Raw genomic sequence first — 20516 nt, 5'->3', positions numbered from 1 at the left:
TTGTTGGGCTGGAACCTAAATAGGAGACATTTTGATAGGTATTACAGTAAAAAACATTGGATTATCAATCACAATTGAAATTCAAAAATTGAAAGAAATTTGGTAGCAAAGGCTAAAGATTTCTTCTTTCGTTACACACTGTAAAGAGATTTTCTGGTGCTACAGATCCTAAAACTGTTGAGAATTATTGAAATGCTTACTTTTAAGATTGTCAAAATTCTTTCTACCAACTGTACCATTCATATCTTGTCCCTCAAGCAAGGATAACTGAACACAAATAGACAAAATAATGTTTTAGACTACCAAGCTTCTTTATTTTGCTTTTCTCTCCATGAGTATTTTAAAATAATTCTCGTCACGACTTATGTGCCTTGTGCTAAGAAATATATATTTTCACATTTTTAAATATAAATTTCTTGATTTAGAATACCTCATCTCCAGTAAGAGTACACTCCTCCAAATGTTGCTGGTGCACCTTCTTGCTTTCAAATGCAATACTTCTCTTCAATGGAATATCATGATCCTTTCCATACTTCATTCACCCCTTATCGCTAAACCTTGACGCGGTGGGGTTGCTTGCGTGCTTTAATGATCCGGAGAGCTATGTCGGCGGGAGTTTACTCCTGGCAGGTTTTACCTAACCGAACAGGTCGAAGGGGAGAGGCCTGACGAATATAGTGATACTCAATTCGGGAGGCAGGAATGGTTTCTACTTCAGGGGGTGGTCATCTACAAATCGATGTTCCAGTTCCTGTTGCTCGTTCGCCTGGCAGATGAACCATACTATGGTCAATGGTAGGGGAACTTCACTCTTCTCAAGAAAGACACTGCGCCTGTGAGAGTTCTAGCGAAGCATCACAGCTATACCAGCTATTAGAAAACATGATGAAGTTCGGAAACAGCACCACGGTTAAAGCCCGTGACTCTCTGCCCTTGAATAGGTCGAGTGTCAGCTCAACGGCTACTGATGACGAGTCTGGCCTAAATCTGAATGGACGGCCAAACTCCGACTTCTCGTCCAAAAAAGGGATCTTTCGATTAAAAAGATCTTATAACATTGGGACTTTAAATTGTCGCTCGCTTAATTCGAATTTTGCTCGTAATGAACTTGATCTTCACATTAACAAATTCAACCTGCAGCTGATTTGTATCCAAGAGCACCGCATCCTTCACAAAGAGAACGACCCTGAACTAATTAGTTATGATATTGGTAAAAGCATTTTATTCACAGCATCAGCGTACAAAAACGACATCAACGCCACAATCGGTGGGATTGGCCTCACAGTCAAGAAATCTTTACTACCACTACTCTCTTCCATCAAAAAGGTGAACGACCGCATCCTGATTGCTACCTTCAGTGGTAACCCAAAAACGGTTATTATCAGCTGCTATTCACCTCACAATCATGCTTCGATTGAGGAAGTTGAAACTTTTTACGAGCAATTGAGCAATGTCATATCAACCGTACCTCCTCACAGCAACCTCATCATTGGCGGAGATTTCAATGCACGGATAACTGGCAAATTCTCCTATCATCAAGTTGCCAACCGAAATGGTGAATTGATGGAAGAATTCCTAAAAGAACACAACCTTCTAGCAGGCAACACACTGTTCCAGAAACCGGAGCGAAAACTATGGATGTGGAGACATCCAGCCGGTCACTTGGCCCAAATCGACTTCATCTTATACCGAAAACGTTGGAGAAACAGCTTCCGTGACTGTCAAGCTCATACATCATCCGTGACTATTGGTGGTGATCACAATATCGTTTCAGCTAAAATTAGACTGAGTCTTCGTGCCCCTAAAACTGCACCATCTAAAAATCTTTTTTGGAAAGCACTGAGATACGATAACGAACTTGCGGTCGCAGTAGATAATTCCATCTCTTCAAAGTTCAACGATTTACCTATCGCCCAAAAATCTTATTCATCATTCGTCTCTATTTGTAACGATGTTGGAAAAGAGAAATTACCTACTCGCCAAAAACGCAATTCCCCTGCCGTTGATCACAAAGACATGGTATCAGCACGCACAAACACCCTTCGAGCTTCAGTGCAGTCTGTACAACACCATCAGAATATACAACGCCAGACGTATGATCGACTAGAAGACGAAAAGATCAATCAAACTCTTACTGAATTTGAAAAAGGGAACCAAAACAGCTCCCGTGATGCTTGGAATTTGATCAAAGAACTGTCTGGGAAAAAGAGATCAATTACATTTATTCAAGGAGAAGATCGCCTTAAAGTATGGAAAGATCACTTTCAAAACCTCCTCTCTGTGAATAGAAACAATGATTCGGATGATTTTACAGCAGTCAAGCAGTTCGAAATCAACCCAGATATTAAAACTGGTGAATTTTCTGAGGACGAGATTACGACAGCTCTTAAAGAAATGAAATCTGATAAAGCTCCAGGTCTAGATGGATTGACCTTAGATGTCTGGAAGCTACCTAACTCGCAGAAATATCTCAGGCAATTCTGCATTGAAACCTTCAACGGAGTACGCCCAGATGAGTGGGGAATATCCGGAATCGTCCCAGTTCCCGAAAAGGGCGATCTTACTCAATGCACAAACTATCGTGGTATAAGCTTGAGCCAAATTGCATCAAAGGTCTACAACCGACTCATTCTTAACAGAATTCGTCCAACAATTGACACCTTGCTGAGACCAAACCAAAACGGCTTCCGCCCTGGTAAATCAACTTCCTCACATCTTCTAGCACTGAGAAGAATAACGGAAGAGTTGCAAAATCACAAAAAAGAAGCCATCATCACCTTCATTGATTTTAAAAAGGCATTTGATTCCATCGATAGGAAAAAGATGCTAAAAATCTTGGCTTCGTATGGAATTCCACCCGAGATAGTATCTGCAATCAAAGTTATGTATGAAAACACGTCAGCCCTCGTCATAACACCAGAAGGTAACACTGATATCTTCGAGATAGATGCAGGAGTCCTGCAAGGTGACCCCCTGGCTCCCTTCCTCTTTATTGTTTGTCTTGACTACGCACTCCGAACAACTATTGGTCCAACCGATGGCTTAACATTGAAGAGAAGGAGAAGCCGCAGAACCCCTCCTGAACTTCTACCAGAACTCGCTTTTGCCGACGATATTGCCCTCATGGAGGATACCATTAACAAAGCTGAGGCATTTCTCCACAAAGTCGAGATCGCCACCCAGACTATCGGTCTTTTTCTGAATGCTGGGAAGACAAAGGTTATGCACATCAACCCATCATCAAACAACACCATTCATTCATTCATTGAACGGAGACGTCATAGAAAAGGTTGATGATTTCGTCTACCTTGGTGGTTACACAAACACCACACGCGAAATCAACACGCGTATTGCCAAAGCTTGGGGAGCCCTTAACTCACTTACAAGGGTTTGGTGCTCGCGTATCAAGTCTTCGACAAAGATACGTCTGTTCAAATCTACGGTTGAGTCAATATTGCTATACGGATGTGAATCTTGGGCCATGACAAAAGCCCTGATCAAGAAAATTGATGGGACATACACCCGAATGTTGAGAAGAGTAAAAAACGTCTCCTGGAGAGCACACCTGACCAATGAACAACTTTATGGTCAAATTCCCAATTTATCAAATATCATCAAAAGAAGGCGTCTAGCACTTGCTGGTCACGTCTTTCGACATAATGAACCCTCGGGTTCACTGTTATTCTGGACGCCTGAAGAATCTAGAAGAAGAGGACGCCCAAACATTACTCTAAAGGACGTCATCCAATCTGACACTGGACTCAATTAAAACGAGTTAAAAACAGTCATGGCAGACAGGCACATCTGGAAAACAAATTTCGTCATGTCACCGAATTGAAGAATCGGACGCACCTATGTATGTATGTATGTTCCATACTGGACAAGTTTCCGATAGTGAGTACGATGTGAAACAGCAAGGCGAATGGATTTCAGTCTGAGTATTGAATTCTGGAAAGGAAACCGGTAAGCCGCTATTTACAAATTTTACAAACAAAAGGAGTTGCATCTACATGTCTTTCAAATTAATTGACTTTAAATCTTTTTGTAAAAACGATGCCATGTTGAATAATTTTAAAACTCGAGGATCAAAGCAATGACAAGAAAATATCTACAGTAGCACACAATTTTATAATTCATGTATCTGTTTGTTATTGTTATCTAACATTAAACAATGATACCATTTTTCTCACCGTGTACGATGAATGCTGCACTATAGAGGTGATAATCTGTTGAAGAGCAGTCATTCTGTAATGTAACCGAGTTTGATTGGCAAAAAGGTGAAGGCGCAAATTTTCACTTGGTACTTGTATAGGAGAAGACATCTGATCTTGTACTGGTTTATTTGTTGTTGTTGGATAGTTATTTATTATTTCGTTCAATAATTTATCTGTTTTTTCAAAAGTTAGTCTACTGCCTTGTCTACTTTTAAGACGCTTTTTACAATCTTCACATACATATGGACTTGAATTTCTTATGAGTTTGATTGGCAAAAAGGTGAAGGGCGCAAATTTTCACTTGGTACTTGTATAGGAGAAGACATCTGATCTTGTACCGGTTTATTTGTTGTTGTTGGATAGTTATTTATTATTTCGTTCAATAATTTATCTGTTTTTTCAAAAGTTAGTCTACTGTCTTGTCTACTTTTAAGACGCTTACAATCTTCACATACATATGGGCTTGAATTTCTTATTTTAAGCGACAGATTGTTGATTTCATCACGTGGATTGAATTTCTTTCCTCTTGAATCCACATAGTTTAAATCCCTTTCTATTGAACAGGCTTTCCTGCAGACGTGACATGATTTAAATATTGCTTTTTTCATCTGAAAAGAGATGATTCAAGATTTTTTAGATTAAATGATTTTCCTCAGTGAGTGCCTAAAGGGGAATTCAAGCTAGAGAAATTTTTGCGTATATATGATGTTTAAAACAACTGGCTGTGCTCTTTCTTGTTTGCTTAGAGAAAATTCTCATACAATTTATAATTAACAGTAAATTTTCGTTTGCAAATCTCATTGAAAGAGTTGGTACGCCAAGCCTCGCAGGATTTGATCCTCAGCTCAAACGCGCGTTCCGCATCCTTTGGCAAGATCTGCATACACGGGACGTAAATTTGTATATGTTCGAGAAATGCTACCGAAAAAATCCCGAGCAAAGTAGACTTTTCTTTATTTTATAAAATAAAAGTGTTTTTAAAATTATATCGAGTTTGACTATCCAATCAAGCACGGCGATTTACCGAGATTGCGCCTTTGCTTAGCGCGCGTCACTTTGGATTCGTAATTTTTCTGCATATTTATTTTTTTCCGGCTCTTTCCGCTGTTCTAACTATCCGTATTTATCAATTATTGCTATAGTAACAAACTCTACTCTATATGATTGGTTTAAAGAAATTATTAACATAATTCATGCTTTTATTAACTAATTATTCCTTTGTTTTTTGCGCGATCTGAAAGGGGATTTCTAGGGATCTCGGGATCTCTGGATCGCTCCGCCGGTAATTTGAAAATATTTTGAAAATGAATTCAAAATGGCTGCCTAAGCGGTGTTGACCGGGAAAATGTAGGTGACTTTGTTTGTATTTATGATTTGCTGGAATGTTCGCACTTTATAATTATTATGCTCTGTAGGCATTTGATATACGACTTTATAAGATCCATGAAGGTATTTTAATATTTTTTTCTTCTCTAATCATAGAATATATTTAAAAATCTGAAAATGAACAGCATCCCAAAACTCAAGGAATTTTTACAAAAAGAAAAGGGCCATGTTATGTGGCTAGCAGTAACTTCTATTGGAGTTCCTGTCAAGGATGGAGCTGGCCAAATTCCTAAAGTGTGGTCTGTAACTGCAGCTAATATCCCAGTGTTTGATGGTTATACAGCTGCCAGAGTAGTGCGAGGAAAAGAAGGTCTTTACAAACTTGACTGTACTGTGAAAAAAAGTTTTCTCGGAAAGCCAACATTCACAATAGCTGCTTATAGAATTGATAATGAATGCAACATTGATTCCACTAAGCACTGTGAAGAATTTGTCCTCTACTCAACAGTTGTTGCCAATAATATTCTTCAAAAACTGGAAGTGCCAACTCCGCACAAATGGTCAGGAACAAAGTTTTTTGGATTTGACCGCAAACATGTTTCCGAAATCCTACTGAACACTGTAGCAACTAGTCAAAAGCGCAGATCTCATAATGCTAGCAGTGATAAAAGTCAAAGTAATTATTGTTCATCTCCCATTCCTCAGTTCAGTCAGTATCACATGACTGAAAAGTTTTCTTGGTTAGGAGTGCAGACTTTTGGCAAGGTTGTTGTGGGAGAGTTTTCCTCGTTTTATGAGCGTTATAAAGATGGCGTGCGTTATCTTTTACGTGATGGGTATACCGCTCATCGTGGAGTTTAAACAAAAGAAGGTAAGCATGTTTTGGTCACGTGTAAGATCAAAGCTAACGGAACACTACCGTTGTTCATTTGTGAAACTGAAAAACAAGTCGTAGAAACAGAGAACATCAGCAAAACAGTAACATTGATTTTGAATCATATTGGTCCAGTTGGGACAAAGAATTGGTCAGGCCAGGAGTTTTTTGGTTTTTATTACAAAGAAGTTTTTTCTGCACTGAGTCATCCAGAAAAGTTGAACCAGAACAGATTTGCCGAGGACAAGCCACTTCAAGATATTGTTAGCATAAGGCACCGTAATGCAGGACCGACTGAAGATTTTAAAAGGAAAAAGTCAGCTGATAATCGTAATGAAAAGATTAACAATGTAGTCAAACATGCAAGCTTTGGAGATATAAAAAGTGAGTATTCTAAAAGGAAAAACTGAATTTTATTTTGTTTGGTCATTATTATTGAAAAACTGGGTGATGTATAGGTCACAATAAATAAACATAGAGGAGGGGAAAAAGTATAAAGGTGGGTATATAAGGTATATACAGGCAGGAAAATTCAGCTCGAAAAAAGTAAACGTACAGTTGTACGTTTAATTGAGACATGTGAGAGTAACTTACAAGGAGACAGGTATATATGCAAAAAACTAATGTTTAGATTGTGTTTTTTTGTTGCAGGGATTCCTCAGGTATATAACTTCCTTTTGGGTTTTTCCTATTAACTGAGGTTAAAAATTATATATGAATAACTCTGCCTCCAAATTATAATAACCAGGTAACCAGTACCATTTTTGTTACGTAATTTTTTTTCTTCAGGTTACGTGTCTTATTTGTTGGAGAAGGAACCAGATCTTGTTGAGAATGCAATAGATGATAATGATGTTTTCAAACGAAAACTTGAGAAAAAACTTCTCAAAGCCCCTCCCAAAAGAATTTTCACTGAAATTCATTCTGCCGAGTTGATAACGAGTCGCTCAGATTTATCTCAAAGAGGTTACAATAACATTAAAAGGATTTTTAAATGTCATGGTGTGGAACTTCCTTCTCATGAAAGCACCCAAAAATACATCCAGGCATTAGATTTAGGGCCAATTGTAAGAGGATACTGTTGTTGTCCTGAAGATGAATGCATGTCTTGTGGCTGTGATGTTAAAAGCACCATTGAATTTGTTTTGAAAAGCAAGCCTTGGTTTAACACAATGGTATTTTTTGATGCAAAAGTGCAAAATAAATTTTTCAATGAACTTAAAAAGTTGAATAGTTCTCTTTATGGTCACTTGGATCCAAATCTCAAGACGCTATTTATTAGACTCACAGGTGACAATTACAGAGCTGCAAGCAAATTTCCTACAGAGCAGATGTCTTTTTCATTTCTTAATAATTCTGAGTTACTCCTTTCACCGTATGGTCAGTTTATTGCATCATTGTTTCGAGGCTCAGAATCGAGAGAAAATCTTGACATACATGGAAAACTCCACTACAGTGAAATAAAAGATCTGCTCTTCAATGGTTTTGAATTTAATTGGGAAAAGTTTAATGTTATTCCTTTCTTGTGTGCGGATCTCAGTTTCGTGAAAGAGATTTTGGGAAAGTGCTCTTGCACGAGTCTGTATGAGTGCTTCTATTGCAAAATGCATATCGACCAGTGGGGTAAAGACAGACCTGTGAAGAAAAACGAGAGTGAAGAGGAGAAACGTTTGCGGCTAGAGAAAGAGTATCAAGAAAGACAACAAACCATTGGAGATATCATTTTTGCAGGTTCAACTTCAGCCAATTCTCAATTCTATAAATTTTATCACATTTGAAATACTTCAGTTCTTCTTTCAATTATCTTTAGCAATAAAACTGCTGTAATTTTCGCTGGAACTAAATTTCGCTGTTGAAAAAAAAAATTAAAAAATCGCATTTTGCGGGAATTAATTTTCACGGTTTTGCCTTTTTTGGACAGATTTCGTTCATTTTCCTAGGGGATCAATTTTTTTAATAAAAGTAGCAAAAATTGTATTTTGCGGGTTCTAATTTTGAAAAAAGCAAAAATTAGTTCCTGCGAAATGCAATTTTTTAATTTTTTTTCTAAATTTTTTAATTACTTCTTGCCTTAATTTTCAGGGGAGCAAGCTATCGATGTTTTGGGAGAACATCCTGATCATGGGACAAAACTTTTCACAAGTTTTCAACAAAGCCATTACGGTCAATATGTAAGCAAACTAATTGCATTTTTGCTTTCATTTTCAATTTTATGACTATTCATTGCTTTAAAACGTTGACGATTAACCAGGAATCGCAGGATTTGTCGTACAATTTAACGATAAATAACTTGTAACAAAGAGAAAGTGATTGTATTGATCCTCGTTCTTCGGATTCAGACAGATTGCTATTTTCTCCTTGTTACTTGTGATTTTAATCGTTAATTGTACTCCAAAACGTGTGATTACTAGTACAAATTAGCGAGCATGAAATTGTATGATATCCTTAGCCTAATAAAATTTATTTTTATTCTAGGCGAAACCCCTGCTCGACTGCTTTGAATTGCTTCTTGTGGTTCCATGTGGTCTTCACCTAATCTTGGCCCATCAACGTTACCTGTGGAATTAGTTGTTTGATTTGGTGACAGATCGAAAGCAACAGGAGGTCATCCCAGATGCTTTGCGTCAAATAGGGTGCCACTTTCTAGCACTTCAAGTAAACTCCTACTTTAAAAGGTATATTTTCATGAAATTATATTTAAGATCATTTTGAGTTTTAAGGCATTTCAGATTTAACTTTAGAGTTGGTTATATTTTTCTCATTAGTATAAGTTATTGACTGAACCCCTATTTTCTTCACAATAAACACTGAAAAGAACAAAAATTTTAAGATTTAAAAAGGATAGTTACCTTAAGGGAATTAATTAATGCGGAATTTATTAATGCAAATTTGGCCCTAATCCGCATTTTTAATCCCGCAATTCTTAAAATTTTTGAGGTGTCATTCGCATTAATTTATTCTCGCATTAATTTATTCCCTTAAGGTAATGTTTGAACTAATTTTTGAATATCCAGTAAAAAAAAATACTATGATGGGAGTTCAACTCTGAAGATGATTGGCAGGGACTGTAAACAATTCGAATTGAATATAGAGAAGTTTATTTTGATGTTTTTAAAGCCAAACGAAAAATTGGGAGATAAGAGTTTTCAGAAAATGAAAACTGTCATAAAACTTTATCGGATGTTTCGTGATCTCGCCAAAGACATACGGTCCACAACATATAATCAGAACCGTGTGCGCACATTTCAAGAACGCGCAGAAATTTTTTTTGTCGCATTTAAAAGATGTTCTCTCGGCAAGTGTACAGAAAGAAAACCTTATTTACACATTTTGCGTGATCATGTGAGTAGAATTATAAAATTTTATGGGGAAACACTTGGCTGGAGCTACGGCTATTTCAATTGTAATGCTGGTGAGCATCTCAATAAATTGATCAAAACATTAGAAATGGACAGCACAAATTTAAGCAAGGACAGATTCCTCACAGTTACAAGGGTTCTTCGCGTTAAGCAGCTCTACTACCCAGAGAGTATTTTTACAGAAAACAAGAAGAAGTGTTCTGTCTGCAAGATTCCAGGTCACAATAAAAACAACAAGAACTGTCCTAACCACCCAGAACAGCCCCAAATTGAAAGTTTTCCTGAGTCAGAAAACGAGGAAAATTAAATTGAATTAAATGATAGTATTTTTTTATTTATGATATTGTTATTTTTTCTATTTCTACCTTATTCCTACAATTATTTATTTTAAAATCGGTTCCATTGAGGTATTTTTTTAGATGCGCTACGTCTATTTTAACAAAGAAAGCAATTTTTCCATTGCCTTTAAATACTGCATTTCAAATATCTTCCGTCAAAATTCCCTAGCGTAATTTGCCATGTAAGAAATATTTTATTTTTTTAATTTTTCTCACAGTCAAATTTTACTTTCTCATCTCACTTAAAAAAGCATAATTTGGCAAAATTTACATATAGTAAAATAAAAAAACTCAAAATACTTCATGACGAGGGTCAGACCTTCACTAAGCAAAAATATGAATCTTTATAAAATATTTCATCATAAATAAAGTAAGTATCTGTACTCTGGCGAGTTCGCTTAGTGGCCAGGGCATGATTAAACAAGTATATTAATTGGACTATTTTAAATTTGATGCAGAATTCGGATATTCAGTCATTTTTTGCTCAAAATATTTCTTGCTAAAAATTGAAAATATCGTAAAAATAGGCTTAGTATAGAGTGGAATTTATCAATAGAGAGAATTGGTCGCTTTCTCTTGTACTCAACAAAGAAAGTTTTAAAAACTTTCTGTGAAGAGGGGCAATAGAAAGTTTAAATTCAAATACCTATTGAAAATTCCCGAAAACATATTCAGACTTCCAGTCCCCCACTATATAATTCAGATAGGATAAAGCGCCTAAGCACCTTTTAGCACGACAACGCCTTAGTTGGAAAACAAAGTATAAAAGTGAAAATTCAAAATAAAAGTTTTCAAAGTTTAAAAAATTGATTAACAAACTGAGTAAAAGAAAAGAGGTAAACAAAACTCATTCTTGTTTTTACTTTAAAACTGGTTCCAAACTTAGAAAAACATAAGCTGCAACCTTTTGTTCTATCTGAAAAATATCTAAAAAATCTAAAAAAAACTACAACTGCAAAATGAAACATTAAGTTACACTGTATTTAGCTATTGACCTAGAAAAACAACTCAGTGGAAAAACTTGTCATTATATATAGCTTATCTTGCTGAAAGTTACCCTCCCTTGAATGTCTCACTTACATGGTAATATAAGAAAAAAGTCATCAAAAAAAATTACCGGAGAAACAATAACTTCTATCATAAATTTTTAACCATGACAATTTAAAATACACACGATGCAAAATTTGAAAACCAAAAGGGCGAAGAAAGATATTAATGAAAGTTTCCTGTTTTCAAAGTAAATCCCATTTAAAAATATGTGTTTCATTCAATAGCCTGTCCTTAAGTTTGTCCTTAGCTTGTCCTTAGCACTTATCTATATACATAATATAAACAAAACTTTCGCCGTCAAATTTGGTAAAATACAATTGTCGAGGAAAACAGAAAAGAAAATCTTGTGCACAGAATATACTGCGTCATTATGGTATGTAGGTGATTTTTTTACGAATATCTACTGTCCTCCACCAATTGCATTTTACCCCATTTCACGATTACTGTAAAATATCAGCCTCCGCAATTGCCAAGTTCCTTGTGTAGTACCCAAGCGAGTTGAATACAGCGCAGCTAAAACTCAGTTCCATGACGCCATGATTATAATCTTTATTTCTACTGTCTTTGAAATTGATTGCGATGCCACGAAAAGTTGACAGACTTGAAGCAGAAACAGAAATTAATTTACCTCTAAGATAAATCATCTTACGGAAACGGAGTGGCTGTTTTTCACTGTTATTTTCAAAAGATCTATCCACATAGACCATGTTACGAGAGCCTTCTTTTTGGTAAATAGAGGCACAGCCATCATCTGGTTGTATCTCCATTATTTTATAGTTTTTACCACGGACAACCAGGAAATCTCCCACCAACAAACCATGACCTTCCCTAACGCTAGTGAAATTGTCACCCTTTGACATGCTGATGCTATACCCAGGTGTTCGATTTTCAGGGAGAACATCTGGGCACGCAGGAAGAAGATCAAAGAGGGAGACTTCGCCTCCTTCCCCGAGTTCATCATTATCACAGCTGCTAGGAACAAATACCTGAATATTTTGTTCCTCAGCAGCAGTGTGCTCAGAAAATGGCAGAAGGTTGCATACTGGTAGAACCAAATCTCCCCGATCTAAGTCCTGCGTTGCAGCGTTGCAACAGTAGCATAAAAAAGGGGCACAACAATTGAAATATCTTTATGCTGGTTGACCCTAATTATACCATCTCCAAATATCTTCAAACTCAATCTCAAAGTCTTAATTTGACCAACTTTAAAACACGACTAAAAATTTGACGGTGGATGGGATAGTTCTGGATTTTCTTTACCACATCCTCTGCAGAAACCCTGAAGTTGTTGTGTTCCTTCACCTTTGATTTCACGTTTGCTTTGAACTCTTCACAGCTATCAATAAATATTTTCTTGAAATCCATTGCTACAGTAGATTTTTCTGATTCAATGAATGACTCTTTCTTGTTGTTATACTTTAATTTTCGAATTAATTTGGCAGTGGCGTGGTCTAGGCTAAAACGACAACGGCAAATTTTATCTATTTACTTTTCTGCTGACTTAGCATTTTACCTTTTGAATAATTGCCGTTTTCGGCAATATTTGCCGTTTTTGTTTTAAACACTCAACTGATTGGTGGTTGAAATTTACATTTCAGCTTGTACGGAAAATTTAGCTGACCTTGCAATTTTCCTGTGAGTCGCGAATATCTTGCCGTGACCGATTTCTTCTTAATCGAAGGAATCGGAACGGCGTAAACGGAAACAAGAATCGCTGTGAAGTGCGAGATGTTTGTTTTTATGTCGTTGCTGCTACTTTCACTTTTGCAGACTTGCGAAACAAAGATGGCGATTTTTGTCAAGGCAGGATCCTGCTGATTTCTTAGGCTGGAAGGCATCTTTTGCTTGTAAAATAACGTTACTGCTGTTCACACTTATTGGAAATTTTACTCGAGTATCATTTTTGAGGTTTTTTACCACTTCCTCTGGGAGAGGAGAGCTGTCTTACCATCCACTTGCTAATGTGACAATGTGTGTGGCTGTTTTCTTTTGTTGTCAACTTGAAATTTTCGATAAATGCAATGGTTTGACAGATGGTTGTTTACCTTGTGGCATCCATACTGCATGGCACATTTTTGTGACAATTGATTGGAGTAACCATTCCTACTACATCAATTGATCTCATCGAAAACTATTGAAAAATTGGAAATGCCATGCCATGGTTAAACTTTACATTCAGCCGAACAATGATTTTTTTGTCATGTTGTCTATACACGGTTAAGTGTATTTGAGTAAATGCTTTTAAGATCATGCATACGCTATCGAATATTGGGTGTTTGTGGTCAGTAACATTTGTTGAGGAGGTATGCTGCGAAGAACAGACACATTATTTATTAATGGACCTTATCAGAGTTTTTGACTTTTCTAAAAAAGCATTGTGGGATTGTTTCGAGTGTATTACAAATAATATCTCTTAGGAACTCCTCGAGGAAATTCTATTTTAATACACATCGCTTTTTTAGAAAAATAAGGTCTATTATTCAACACGACAACGATGTTGTAGTTTGAGATCAAGCAAACGCAAACATTACCAGATTCCCAGCAAGATTCAATATTAATATTATGTAGCTACGTATAATATAATGCAACACAAGAAGGGGGACAAATTGTGAATGTTTTGGTGGTACATGTGATGTTTTGTGTGTGACATGTGATGCTTAATGACATTAAATTTTACATGCTTAGGCAGCAATCAGAAAATACACTTCCATTTTATTTTTAATCTTTTTAAGTCAGTAGTAGAAAATTTCAAATTCACTGCTGCTGGTGGTCATTATTCAGTTCAAACACTTTAATTAATTTCAAAATGAAATAAGCTCTTTCACAGCATTTTCCTCAAAATTCTTGAACATGTTACTGGCAAAATGAAATGCATCCGGAGAGGTTCGTGATAGCTGCCTTATAGTGTCTGATATATGTAGGTATATCAGAATTTAGATACATCAGTTTGTTTTGATTTGTATCTGCCCTGTTGGGCTCAGATTTCCCATTTAGCCTCTCTTTCAGACTCCCATACATATAGCAGAACAGGGTACCTGGCCAGTCCTTTTCAGTTCTTCATTTTGCTGTACTGCTGTTTTTATAATTTGCTAACTTTATCAACTACTATCATCACAATCTTACTGATTTTAGTTGCTGCTAATCCTTAATTGTATCCATCAATATGTCTTCCACTGAACTGTCACCAAAGTCTACTGAATCCAGATCTGCCAGAGCTTCAAAATGCCCTGGGTGTCACATTGAAAGAGTAAGACATGATTTTGGCATACCTGGACCAAATTGCACAGGGATGTCAGCCTCACCACCGAACGTTACGCCTGAATCCAGTCCAAAAACAAGGGATTCACGGCAGCTACAACGAAGATCTGCCATTTTGGATGAGCGAAGTGGACTTCCTGCCGCCCATAGCCAAATTGATATGCTAAGGGAAGAACTATCTTTATTGGAAAATGAGGAACAAACCCTCAGGCATGATATCGAGGAGGAAGAAAAAAGGTCGGCCGAAGAAATTGAAAGCAAACGACTGGCAATTCTTCGTTTGAGAGCCAGTAGACAAGCTGCACCCTCTCGAGTTTCAACCGCCCAATCTTCAAACGCCCTCCCTTCTTCATCAGCTCCACAATTAGCGCCCATATCAACCGCCCGCCAGGGAATCTCCCAAACGTCTATTGGATTGGATCAAGCATTCCTTCGGATTCCCCAAACTACAACAACATCCGTCCTTCACCTTTAGTGGGAACCCAACAGAATCTCGATTTACAATCCACTCTCCATCCTCAACGTCCAACAATCAACCAAAGCGAGATCCTGCTACGTCCAACAAGAACGAATGATCCAACTCGTGGTAAGCCTCTTCGTATAGTTGATTTTGTTTCGAGGCTACGTCCTTCAGAAGAAGAAAAAGTGTTTGCAAGTGATAATAACTGTGTTCTAAAACTTTCTCTGCAAGATACAAAACCGAAACTGTCGTCTGTTACAGTAGAACAATTTAACATAGCTGACCTTAGAATTTTTTATGAACTTTTGTTTTCAAGTAAGCTTCCCTCCATGCAGTAGATTAGGGAATACCTTGCCTCTGTGAAGGTTCTTGAAATGGCGACTAAATGCTCGTGGCAGTCTGTGCTGCATTATGATGATGAATTTCGAGTTTTGCAGCACACATATGGCTACCCATGGAGTACTGATCATAGTCACCTACACGAAGTTCTTCTTATTCCGCGCTGGGCTGCGAAATCTACTGCGTCAGGGGCTGGGTATAACTCATCGTATAACCCCGGCGAGTCGAGCAACTCGAAATCCTTCATTGTTGCACGCCTTCCAAACGGGGAAGAAATATGCAGGTTGTACAACAGCAAAAAAGGTTGTCAAAGGTCCCCTTGTAAGTACTTCCATGTTTGCAACCGGAAAGTTGGTTCGCAGGCCTGTGGGAAGAATCACCAAGGGTGCCTTCACTCGTCTTTAGAGGTAGGTCCTCCGGGCCAATGACCTCTTTCTCCGTTGTCTTTGTCTTCATCTCCGCTTGTCCTTTCTGTTTGGGAGAGGGAACTTAGGGATGATCCAGATCGGGCCTTCATTCTCGAAGGGGTCGGAAATGGATTTCAGCTCTTGCCCTCAGATTCTTCTTTCACTCCAGTGGAGATGGAGAACTATTCTTCTGCCACTGGTCCAATCCTTAAAGAGTATCCTCGAGGAGATTGTGGCCGGTAATTATGTTGCTGTTAATTCTAAGCCATCAATTGTCAGTGCACTTGGAGCTGTTCCAAAGCCAGATTCTGATGACATTCGCATTATTCATGACTGTTCAATGCCTCCGGGCAAAGGAGTTAACTCCTACATTTCTGTTGAAAAGCAGTCCTTTCAAAATCTTAAATGATGTCACCAAACTGATAGGGAAGGACTATTTTATTGCCAAAGTTGACCTTCGTCGTGCTTACAGGTCTGTTCCTGTACACCCGGCCAACCATGATGCTCTAGGGTTAAAGTGGAAGTTCACAGGAGATGGTCACTTTACCTACTTTGTTGATACTCGCTTACCCTTTGGAGGCAGTAGTGCCCCAGGTATATTCCATCGTCTTACTCAATCGGTCCGCCGCATGATGTCCCGTCGTGGTTTCAAGGATGTGGTTGTCTATCTTGATGATTTTCTTGTAATCGGGAAAACCCAAGAGGAGTGTGAGGCAGCTTATATGACCTTACGTAGCCTCTCATTGGAGCTGGGATTTACACTCAGCCCCTCCAAACTAGTACCCCCTTGTCAGAAATTAGTATTCTTGGAAGTAGAGATTGATCCGGTTAAGTTAACCCTTTCTCTCTCCGCAAAGAAACTTGTCGACCTCAAGGTTTTCTTGCAGTCCTTTCGATCAAAAACGAGGACTACCAAAAGACAACTCCAGCAGTTAGCCGGACGCTTAAATTGGGCCTGTAAGGTTGTCTTTGGTGGTAGGACATTTCTTCGTAGGATCCTGGACTTGATGAACACTCTGCCGAAGCAATCTGCAAAGTGTCGTCTTAGTGGGGAGTTTCTCAAGGATATTGATTGGTGGCTTCAGTTCTTGGAGGTCTTCAATGGGTTCTGTCGTTTTCATGACCCCCGCCCGGTTGTTGACCTACATACTGATGTAAGCTCAACGGGTATCGGAGCTGAGTTTCAAGGAGATTGGTTCTACTCCTCCCTTTTCTGGTTCTCACATCAATTACAAGGAGGCCTTATGTGTTGTCCTTGCCCTGAAACGATGGGCTCCCCTTCTTCAGAATAAGGTGGTCCACGTTCACTGCGACAACACAGCAGCGGTAGCAATGTTGAACAAAGGTACCACTAAGGATCCAGACATGATGTCCCACCTGAGAGACGCCTTTTGGCTCTTAGCTACTTTCAACTTTAGTATCAAGGTGTTTCATGTTCCTGGTAAACTTAATGTCCTTGCGGACCACATTTCACGTCTCCACTTTCCCTGTCACCTTCAGGCCTTTGCTCAACATTTGCTCTACTGGTACGGTCCTAACTCTGTGAACCTTGCAGCATTGGGGCACATGTCCCCTTGCTCGTTTTCTTTTTGGTGGGGCTGCTTCACTCTAGACTCTGCTTCTCATCTGTTTTTTAGGGCAAGACATCGCGTCTTCGCTCCTGAACGATGTTTTGTTTTATCGACAGGCTACATTAGCCCCCAATACACACAAGGCCTATCGTACTCACCGTAAGACCTACCTCCGTTTTTGCTCCATGCTGAACATCTCACCCGCTCCTGTTTCTACGGTGCATCTTTGTTTGTATGCTGCCTACTTGGCTCGATTTTTGTTGCCCCAGTCAGTTTGCGTCTACATTAGTTATGTTGGCCTACTCCACAAGGACTATGGTTTGGTTAATTCCTTGGCAGATAATTGGTTTTTGAGCTCGGTTCTCAAAGGTATCAAACGCACCAACGGATCCCATCCAGTGCCTAGACTTCCTATTACGACTGATGTTCTTTACCGCATCCGGCAGCATTTGGAACTTTCTGACAGCAAGCACGCTTCTTTTTGGGCCACTGCCACTAATAGCTACTGCCACTATTGACTATACAATTTTATGAGATGACAATAAATCTCAATTGAACATTCTTGGGCTTTGCATGTTCAAATTTTCCCGTAGTTTGCACCCCCTTTTACCCCCTATTAAAAGAGGATGCCAACTTTTCTTGGGTCTTTCCAGGGGGTCTTTTCTAGGGGGCACAGTACCAGGATTTGCCAAAAAAAACTGGGGTGGGGTGAGAATTTAGGGAAATAAAATAATAAAGGGGGTTTGAAAATTTTGGCCAATCTGATTATATACAAATATGGTCAGTTTGTTTAAAGGGACTTACAGGACTTGCGAAATTTGTAAACAAACTGTATGCAGCGGATACAAAATGAAAACAAATGTCACATGTCAAAATAAAAAATCAAACCAAATATGGCTAATTTTGATTGTTCAATTGTTTTACAAGTTTGTTTTGGACACGTGATTTTAATTGTTCTCTTTAATGACACGTGGTTCGCACAATGTTTATATTTTACTACTTTTATGTCCCTTTAAAAGAATAAATGTGATTGATGGCAAAAGTGTAGGTTGATAAAACTAGCAAAGTTTCATTGTAATGGCTGCATATACTTTGTACTCTTTAAATAATTTTGGTGGTGCATAGAGCAAGTTTCCTTCAAAACGGATTTTCTGTAAGAAAGGGAGGGGGGATAAAATTCCTTCACAGAAAGGGGGATGGATGGGTATAAAGGGGGTCTCTGCAAATTATGTTTGCATAAACAGCCTTCTGACCGAGTCCCCGTTTCACTAATATTATATAATTCAAAAAGCTAACAATGTGGCATGGATAATTTTAATATGGTGCAGTGAGAGCTACAGATCGAATCTGTGTTTGGCTGGACGCACCAGTCTTTATGATTAACTTTATAAAGATACAGTCTGTATTGCAATAATTCTTTGATAAAAGCATAACAAATGTGTGCATTTAAAAAGAATCTGCTCGCAAATATTATTTTTTAAGTCAGTTTATTTCAAAGCATTGCATGAAAATTGAAACCAGCAATTTAAGCTCTTTATCAGAAAAAATAGCTACTTTGCAGACAAAGTTCTAGCCTATTTGGAAGAGTCTTATCCATAATAAGTGTAATCAGATGGTTTGTAATATTTGGCATGTGGGATCCTTCTATTGTCCTGTAATAACCCATTTAAAAAAATTTTAAATTCTGATACCTCAATTTCGGAAAGTTATTACAAAAAAATACTTTGAGGTTTTACTTGGCACATTTTGCGGAAATGATTTTCACTGTTGCCACCCACTTTTTGCTCAAACCCTTTCATATTCCTAGAGGCTTTTGAGGATTTTTAGTATAAAGATTGTATTCCGTGGAACTAATTTTTGCAGTACTCTTTTGCGCTTAAAGGAGGTCACTTTGCAATTTTTCGGGAAAAAAATCCCCCCAAAATCATTTTATAATGAACCCCAATTTTATGAAATTTTCCTGAAAAAGTCCCAAACCAAAACATTCATTCTCCTAGGGGTTTTTGGGAAAACCACCCCAAAATCCCTTAATATTGACCTCCCCATTTTGTGGATTTTCTCCCAAAGTACCAACTCCCCTGCTTATTCCAACAACCCCTACAATTAGACACAAGAGTAGACACCGAAAAACGCATTAGTTCCACATAGTTCCTGCGAAAAATATTGCTATTAAACTTGTTCTTAATCAGAGTGATTTATTCATCCATAATATATGGGCTCTTTTAGTTTACAGTGTGTTATAATTTCCTCGAATTCTGAGAATTGGAGAAGTAAAAAGATTTTTCTGAATGAAAACAGTGGAGTAAGATATTTCAAAGATCAGAAAAGAGCTTGTTGACATATGCATGTGCTTGATTTGCTAAGTTCTCTCCTACTGTAGAAATAGTTTGACTCACATAAAAATATTCCAAAATAACCTGCCTGATTTTTTTCTAAAAGGCCCTTTATAGCACCAGAAAAAATTTACATGCCCAATTATGAACATCATATCCTTTTGTAATATAATATAGGATAAAAAGTGAAAAAAGATTAAACCTCGTATCAAGAATATTTTGAAAATTATTTCTTTCTATCACTAGAATTAACAACACAATTAAGTGTCAAGACACAAAATTTGTAAGCCTCTTTGTAAAATACACTTACACGTTGATGCGTCTTTTGGATCAAAATAGATTTTCAATAACAGAATAAACAGGCTGTACCCTTATGATAGACCTTTAGGCTAACACTATGTTCTATTGAATAAGGGAAATTACTTCATCATATATACACGAGTTGTCCTTAGTCAAAACAGGATAAATTATTTCATCTTTAGGCAACAGTAGCTGTAATTTGTGCTGTAGTAATTAGTTATTCAATGGACCATCCTGATCACCTAACGTCTATCATAAAGGTTGGTGAGTCCAGTCTAAACACAGATTTGATCTGCAGCATCAAGCTTCACCTTGTCTTGATAATTTTCAGATAAATTGAAACAAACAATTGCCAAACAAACTCTGGTACTTTTTCTTGATTTCAGAAGAAATACACGTAGATTTGGTCAAGCAATGTAGTTACAAGAAAACCAAGAATGGATTACTCTACTGTATTATCAGAGATATCAAACTATCAGTTTTTGGCAATAAAAATCTTCCATATTCCCAAGTCAAAACAATTTGAATTGAGATAAAAGTGAAACATTTAATAAAGACGTAAAAAATCAGAAATCAGCTCCCAAAATCTTTACGAGTAATCTATTGTTCATTTACATTTTTCTTAACTAATTAAATCTAAACTTCTTGTGAGGCTCACAGTTTTGAACCATATCTCCAGATCTCAGA

Source organism: Clytia hemisphaerica, unplaced genomic scaffold (assembly GCF_902728285.1).
Source record: "Clytia hemisphaerica strain Z4C2 unplaced genomic scaffold, Clytia hemisphaerica genome assembly, whole genome shotgun sequence".
NCBI lineage: Eukaryota > Metazoa > Cnidaria > Hydrozoa > Leptothecata > Clytiidae > Clytia > Clytia hemisphaerica.
This window is presented reverse-complemented; position numbering follows the sequence as displayed.